Genomic DNA, 7,196 nt, shown 5'->3' on the forward strand with positions numbered 1-7,196 from the left:
GATCCAGATGGTGACCCAGATGGTGACACCTAATGTGCAGATATGACAGTGTAGGTACTTGCATGTTTCGTCCCTTTGGAGTTTGTCAATTTGAAAGTGAATTTAGCAGCTATACCTCGAGAAGTAACCCCTTTACAAACACACTTTGCATTAAGACCACTAATTAATTATGATCTCATGAATGAATAATGTATATCGTGTATGACAAGACACTAACAAATCATTCATTTGCTTGTTCGTTTCTCAGTCCACAGCCCTGTAGCTGAGCTACACCTGTCATGTGACAAATGAACGAAGACCTGAGGATGGACGCACAGTTGAGTGAGTCGTGAACTAATCATTTCTGTTTCCTGTCCTCCTGACTGAGCTTATGCAGCTGCCATGTGGCGAGGGACGGTACTGCATGAAAATGAACGAATCACTCACTGAGATGACTCATTACTCCCGAGTCATATAAAAGATTAGTGACCAATGAACAAATCGTTCATGACCGAAACATCACTACCAGTTTGAAGTCAGATAATCCACCCACATACAATTAAATGCTCCTTGACGAGGCTGCAATCAGTAACTAGACAGCAATATCAAATATTGAAGTCTGATGAATAACAATGGCGCCTTAATGATTCCCCACCTAGCTAGGGAAGGCCTTATTACTAATGCATTAGCCATTTAGTGTGTACTGGGCCAATCAGAAGGGATGATTGCACCCATTCAGCCAGTCTGTTGGAGTGCAGCTCCAAATGCCCCGTCCGTAATGACAGCTGAAGAGGAGTGGCTGCTGATTAGACTTTTGCTGAGAAAGAATGCATGTTCTCATTCTCTAAGTCTTTGTTCATTTCAGAGTGATGTAGAGACTTCATAATGCATGAGTAAACTTGACATATTGTGAGATCTTAATGTTGCAGTGTTACTGTAAAGAGATGTTTTAACAGAGACATTAACAACATGTGTTGAAGTGTTTTTAGGGTCGCCTGATATTTATTCATGAGCTCTTACTTTTCACTTGTATTATCCAATTGAAATTTTTGCTTTTCAAAGTGTCAGGAAGTGACTTCAAGTGAATGTATCTAAATGGGCTTTGTATTTCAGAGACCCGAGAGAGGGATGGCGAAGAGGGAAATGCACATACTAATGGCTGTGTTATTTCCCGCCTGTCTTTAGGCATAATGGTCCAAGCTCTTACTGTATACAAGACACCCTCACCCCAACCCCCAGTTACATGACTCTACTAAATGGTAGCAAAGAGCTTTAAGAGAGGCTGTCCAGGGTTCAAAGTTTCATCCAACTTTCCTTGCTGTGTAGCTGACTCCAGATTCAAAACAAGGATAAGCAGCCACTGTAGACATGTCACCCAGAAATGGTTACTTATTTGTCACTATGATTGATTATATTATTGGTAAGTTTGTTCAAGATATAGAAATGTTTCTTGGAAAAGCACCCCATGGTTGTTCAATTGTTTACATTCACAATCCAGATGGGAGTTATGTTCAACTGAGGCGCTGACTTCTCAGAAGACTTCTTTTTACAACCTGGCACAAATCCAATCCGCCGGGTCACTTGGTCAAGGTTGATTGTTAAGACTTCCAGAGCAGGAAGATGAGTAAAATGTTCAACAATCAGGAAACCTGAATGGAGTACACATGGGTCAAAATGTATGTAGCTCACACTTTATGTCAAATAGCAGTGTATGTTATTCTTATTTTATAGATAGATCTTCAGTCCACAGATACACATTACACAACAGTTCAAACAAAGTCATTTGATTGGACATTAACGCTTGTCAAGCTAAGCTAAGCTCAGCTGACTCTGGACTCATATTTAACAGACAAATGTGAGAGTGGCATTAATCTTCTCATCTTACTTTCACAAAATGCTGAGCTATTCCTGTAAGGTGCAGCAGTAGCTCAGTCCGTAGGGACATTGTTTGGGAACTGGTGGACTGCTAGCTGAAGAGGTGCCACTTAAAATCCTGGGCACTGTTGAGGTACCCTCCACTGTTGTGTGACTCTCTCCACATTTGCATGTCTATGAGCCCTTTGTGTGGTTGTATTTCGGACATATATGTGTAAATTTGAGTGAAAAAAAAAAAAAAAAAATTACCCCATTCAGGGATCAATAAGGTTAACGTTTTTCTTAAATATTGCTAATATTTTAATGATGTTTTGTGTCATGTACAAAAATGCTTTGGCAACACAGCTGTATGAACTAGATTCTTCATCACAAATCCAGACACCACTTTCTCATATTTTCCTCCCCCAGTCGAGGCCAAATGAGCTTATAATGAAGCGGCTCTGCTGCCTGGCCTTTCCATTGGCTTGCAAGCTGCTTCTTGATCACTCATTAAGATGTGCACGCACAACATCTGAGTCTTGTGGACAACTGATGAAAATAGAAAAACAAGTATTCACAAATGCAGACATTTATACTCAGTCCTAAAAACAACACATAAAATAATTTACTGGGATTCATGCACATGTTTTATTATTTACATATCTGTACTCCATGTTTAAACATAGTCATCAGCAATATCACTGATCAAACCTTTCCTGTATTATTTTAATCACAAGCTGTTTGCAACTGAGTCAGCTGCCTGTCTGTTTCCCATATGTCCTGATAACTATTTCTGGCCTCCACTGGGTGTGGTGTTCAGTAAACTTCAGTACTTTTCAGTGTCAGCAGTAGCCATTCATCACACATTATATCTAGTTTACCTGTAACCAGCCAGAATGAAAGTACTCGTTCAAATAAAACAATATTTTTTCTGATTATAGTGTTTCTCTGTGTTCACACACGACCATTGTGTGAAGGTGGCTGAGGAAGACAGCGGTGGCACTGGCATGAGTGGAGGACCTGTTGTGATGTATAGGCCACCAGGGTCAACGCTGATGGAGCTCCAACTTTTTACAGCTCACACACACACACACACACACACACACACACACACACACACACACACACACACACACACACTGGGAACAGGGAGTGCTGTCCATTAGTGACCCACAAGAGACACACATAATGCTTCTGCGGCAGAGAGAAAATCCCTTTAGGACAGTTGAGAAATAATTCTCCTGCTCTTCACAGATCATTACATCTTCATCCCTGCTCGCACATTTGGATTGGTTTCATTTATTATTTTGGGTTTTGTTGGGTCAGTGGGATTTTTACTTTAGGACATTAATGATCACGAAGCACTCTGGCAGAACCGTTGTAGAAGAAATGTTGATATTTGATGCCCTGATGGCAATATAGCTTCAAACGGATGCTCTGTCCTTCTGGTTTATTTCACAATTATTTTGCCTGGTTATGATTGTTATAGTTGAAGTCAAATGCTGAGATTATTCACATTAACGTAAGCGCATCTGAAATGTCAAAACAATCCCTCATAGCAAAGGAACTGCTTACATCCACGGTAGGGAAAGTTAAACCTGGAAGTCAGTCTGCAATTTATGATATAAAATCATCATGGAAAGCTTGAATAATAATTTTACAGTTTGCCTTTGTTTTCTGATTATTCATGTTTCTTACCCTGTCAGCAAAACTGCTACATTGCCAGTACATGTTGTTATTGCCAATATAAACTATGTAAATATGTTGCAATAAACCGTAATTATTGGTAGCCCTTGAATCTTTCAAAATATTTGATGCTTGGTTGGTTATGAGAAGAATCGAGACTTTTTGTTGTACTTGAAAATTTCAGCTCTCAAAAGAATCACAGTTCAGACTCCTGGAGTTTCTGACAGCCTGTGTAATATATCATGTAACTCTTTCCTACTAAAAATAAGTTGAAAGCTTCTCTCAGGGTCAACTGCAGAAACACAACGCAGACTGAATCATCTGTCCAGCAACAAAGGTCACTACTGTCACACATTAGGAGCTCAAAAAGAAAGAAAATGTCAAAGAAAATCAGGATAGAAGAGTGTGTGCATGTGAGTGTAGTGATGAGGCTACACAAATGTGGGTTTAATCTTATTCTTTAACAGAGGTATTTCATGTTTTACTTTTACATCTTATAATCAGGGTTGCCAAATATTCAGGCAAATACAAGAATTTCTTCTGCGCTCGATTATTCGATTTACTCGATCTATGAAAAACATGACAATCAACACAATGAGTTGTGCGTCCAGACACAGCATGCCACGATATCTTCTGCTCCCTGTAATGATGGCAGTGAAGAGCTCCTGTGGCTCTACGTCTACTCATGTTCTAAAAGCTAATAGACGTTAACTCTCCATATCGGGATGACCTCTGAACTCAGGAAGCAGAGAGCACCAGAGCTCAATCTGTATACCAACCACATTGTGCATCTTCTCCTTTAATGGCTGGTGGAGCTGGACTTAAAAAACTTATGTCAATACTGTAAGAGAATCTGTATCATTGTGGCTGTACTGCAGGCTGGGTTGTGACTCAACTGCTGCTGAATCCCCTTCAAAAGATGTTTTTTTTTAAAATCTGTTTGATGGATTTTATTTGTTTCTCTTTTTAATTTTTAAGCCAGCAGTTTGACCTCATGCTTTGTAATGTCTCTGTTTCAAAAAGATCAACTTTTGTTGTTAAGTCGTCTTGTCATTCACGTAGATTTAATCTATTTTATTCTTTTCTCTGTCTATTTTAATTTTTGTTCATTGATTGAGCATCTTTTTATGGATGCCCTGTAATTGTTTTAATTCTGTTTGTAACGACAGATCCATAGTCCTAATATTGCAATTTAACACTCCATGCAAACCTCTGAAATATAAAAAAGTAGTCAAACCTGGAATAGACAGAGTGCAGGTAAAAGAAATAGGTGTACCCTTTTATTTTGATTCAGTTCTCTCCATATGTCTAAAATATCAGGTCTTCCATCCATCCATTCCTATCTGTAATCGTATTTTTTTTTCTCTCCTGAGAAGCAAAGCTTTAAAGAATCGAGGGCCCCGTCAATCTTAAGTCGTCAATCTTAAAAGTGAGTCTTATCCGTGATTAAAAGTATCTTCTGATTGAAAACAAAGAGTTTAATGGACTGTCTTTTATTCTAAAAGGAATGACTTGCATAAAGTTAGTTCAATACATTGATCCAAATCTCACTTTTCACATACTTTCACTGCCTGGCCAAAGCGATTCAATAATGATGCATAATTTATATATTACAGTGGAGCTCCTTATGTATAGTGGAAAGTCCACATTGCCTGCTGTAACCTCCTCATAAAGCCATAAATAAGTGAAAGTTTGTTATTCCACCAGGCAAGATAAGAAGTCAAGATGGTCCCTTTTTTTTCACAGCGTCACACCGATGAATGAAATGGTGAAATGGCTCGGGCTCAGCCTTTCTCCATGGAAACTGTGTTCAACATTGTCATGACAACCCTCAACGGAGGAGAAAAAAAAATGGGGGGAAAAAGAGGAGTAATCAAGGATGACAGGACAAGCCCTGACAGATTCTCTGTTTCAACTTCCAGCTCGGACTTGTCTCCTTTGCCCGAGCTCATCTCGTTTTATGAATCACAGCCTCGCAAATCTGTCAATCATCTCTCCTCCAGGGCCCCTGAGCCAGAGATGGTGCTCCCTTAATGGAGTTATTCAGGTGTGGAAAACTATCAGTGACTAACATGATGAGCTTTGTGTTGATAGAGCCATCAAAATATGGCATTCAACCAAATCAAATGATCCAGCTGGGCAATTATCACCTCTGAGCATAGACATGTACACAAGTTTAAAGAGGACTGTTAAGGTGGTATTAAGGTGGTATTTCCCTCTGGGATTAGTGAGATAATTTGTGTTGTATGTTATCTATAGTGTGGCTGCTGCAGTCGTGAGGTTGCCTCAGTTGTTAAAACCTGGTGATTAGGAACATTCAAAAATGACAAACATTAAAAGGTGTTTTTTCTACATGCTGAGCTGCAAAACATCCAACATTCATTTTATAGATATGTGTTTGAGGCTGGTGTTTTATCTGCTCTGAAATATGAATTTTTCACTGTTTTCACTGTAAAGTGTCAGTTCATCCAAATTACAAAAAAGAAAACATCTTTTCTCATACTTACCACTTACCTTTTTTTGGTTTTATTTGTCCACATTTAAAATATATAGATCTCTCTATGACAATACAATACAGGTGAATAGAGTTTTGTTTGTGGTGCCCACAGCACTGACAAATTACTTTTTCACCAATATTTTAAAACCAATGAAGTGACAGGTTATGAGATGAACATAATATAATAAAATTTTAAAGTATTTAGCTCAGTTGGTAGAGCAGCCGCCCCCCAGGGTTCGACTCCGACCTGTGGCATGTCATTCCCCATATCTCTTTGCCCACATTTCCTGTCACTCTTCAGCTGTCTCTATCAAAGCTTGAAAAGACCAAAAAAAAAAAAAAATTCCAAAGTTGGAAGCAAAAAAAGTGTCAGATTACGAAGGACAAAAATCATGCAGACCGACAGGAAACAGCTGTTTGCAACAATACAATGAAGATATCAGTGCAAAACAGCATAAAGTAACATAAATGAGCAATACTGTTACTAACCCACATTTAAAAACTGCAAATGTTATCAGGAAATTACTTTCTAACAAGTGGCAACTTCCATGACTGTGAAGTTAAGCAAAGTGCCAAAAAACTGCAGTTCTTTAAACGGCCACTTGAGGCTGGCTACAGAAAGAGTCAGTCTCCATAAGTTAAAAAGTCTAACTTAGCAGCAGAAATAAACATGTTTACAGCCTGGTACAAAAACAGTTTTGGTCTCTATAGCTAATTTTCTTGTTCATGACATCTATACTGACTCTGAATTTATTTACAGCATGGCTGCTTTTTTAATTGTAACTTTTCAATATTGTGAGCACCTTATACTCAACCTACATTTATTCTGTTGGGCTGAAAGCAGAAATCTAAGTGATGTATATTTCAAAACAAGACAGAAACACATACTGTACTGCCCCTTTAAATACCCTTTAATTAAATACACCTTGAGTGTTTAATAATATATTCAATCAGATCCAGGTCTTAAGATGTTTGAGACTGAACACATAACTTGCCAATTTGTGGAGATAAGCGGAATATTTCTCTTCGCATGTTTATATCCTTCCTGGAGTTAATATCAGTGCAGCCGAACACTGGACTCGTCTGTTTAAGAGACAGAATAAGAACATCTTGTCATGTCGCTCGCTTCTATCAGTCGCAGTCTTGTTTTGCTACAAAAGACCCCTTTGTATGAACACAT

The sequence above is a fragment of the Larimichthys crocea genome, chromosome XV (genome assembly GCF_000972845.2).
Source record: "Larimichthys crocea isolate SSNF chromosome XV, L_crocea_2.0, whole genome shotgun sequence".
NCBI lineage: Eukaryota > Metazoa > Chordata > Actinopteri > Sciaenidae > Larimichthys > Larimichthys crocea.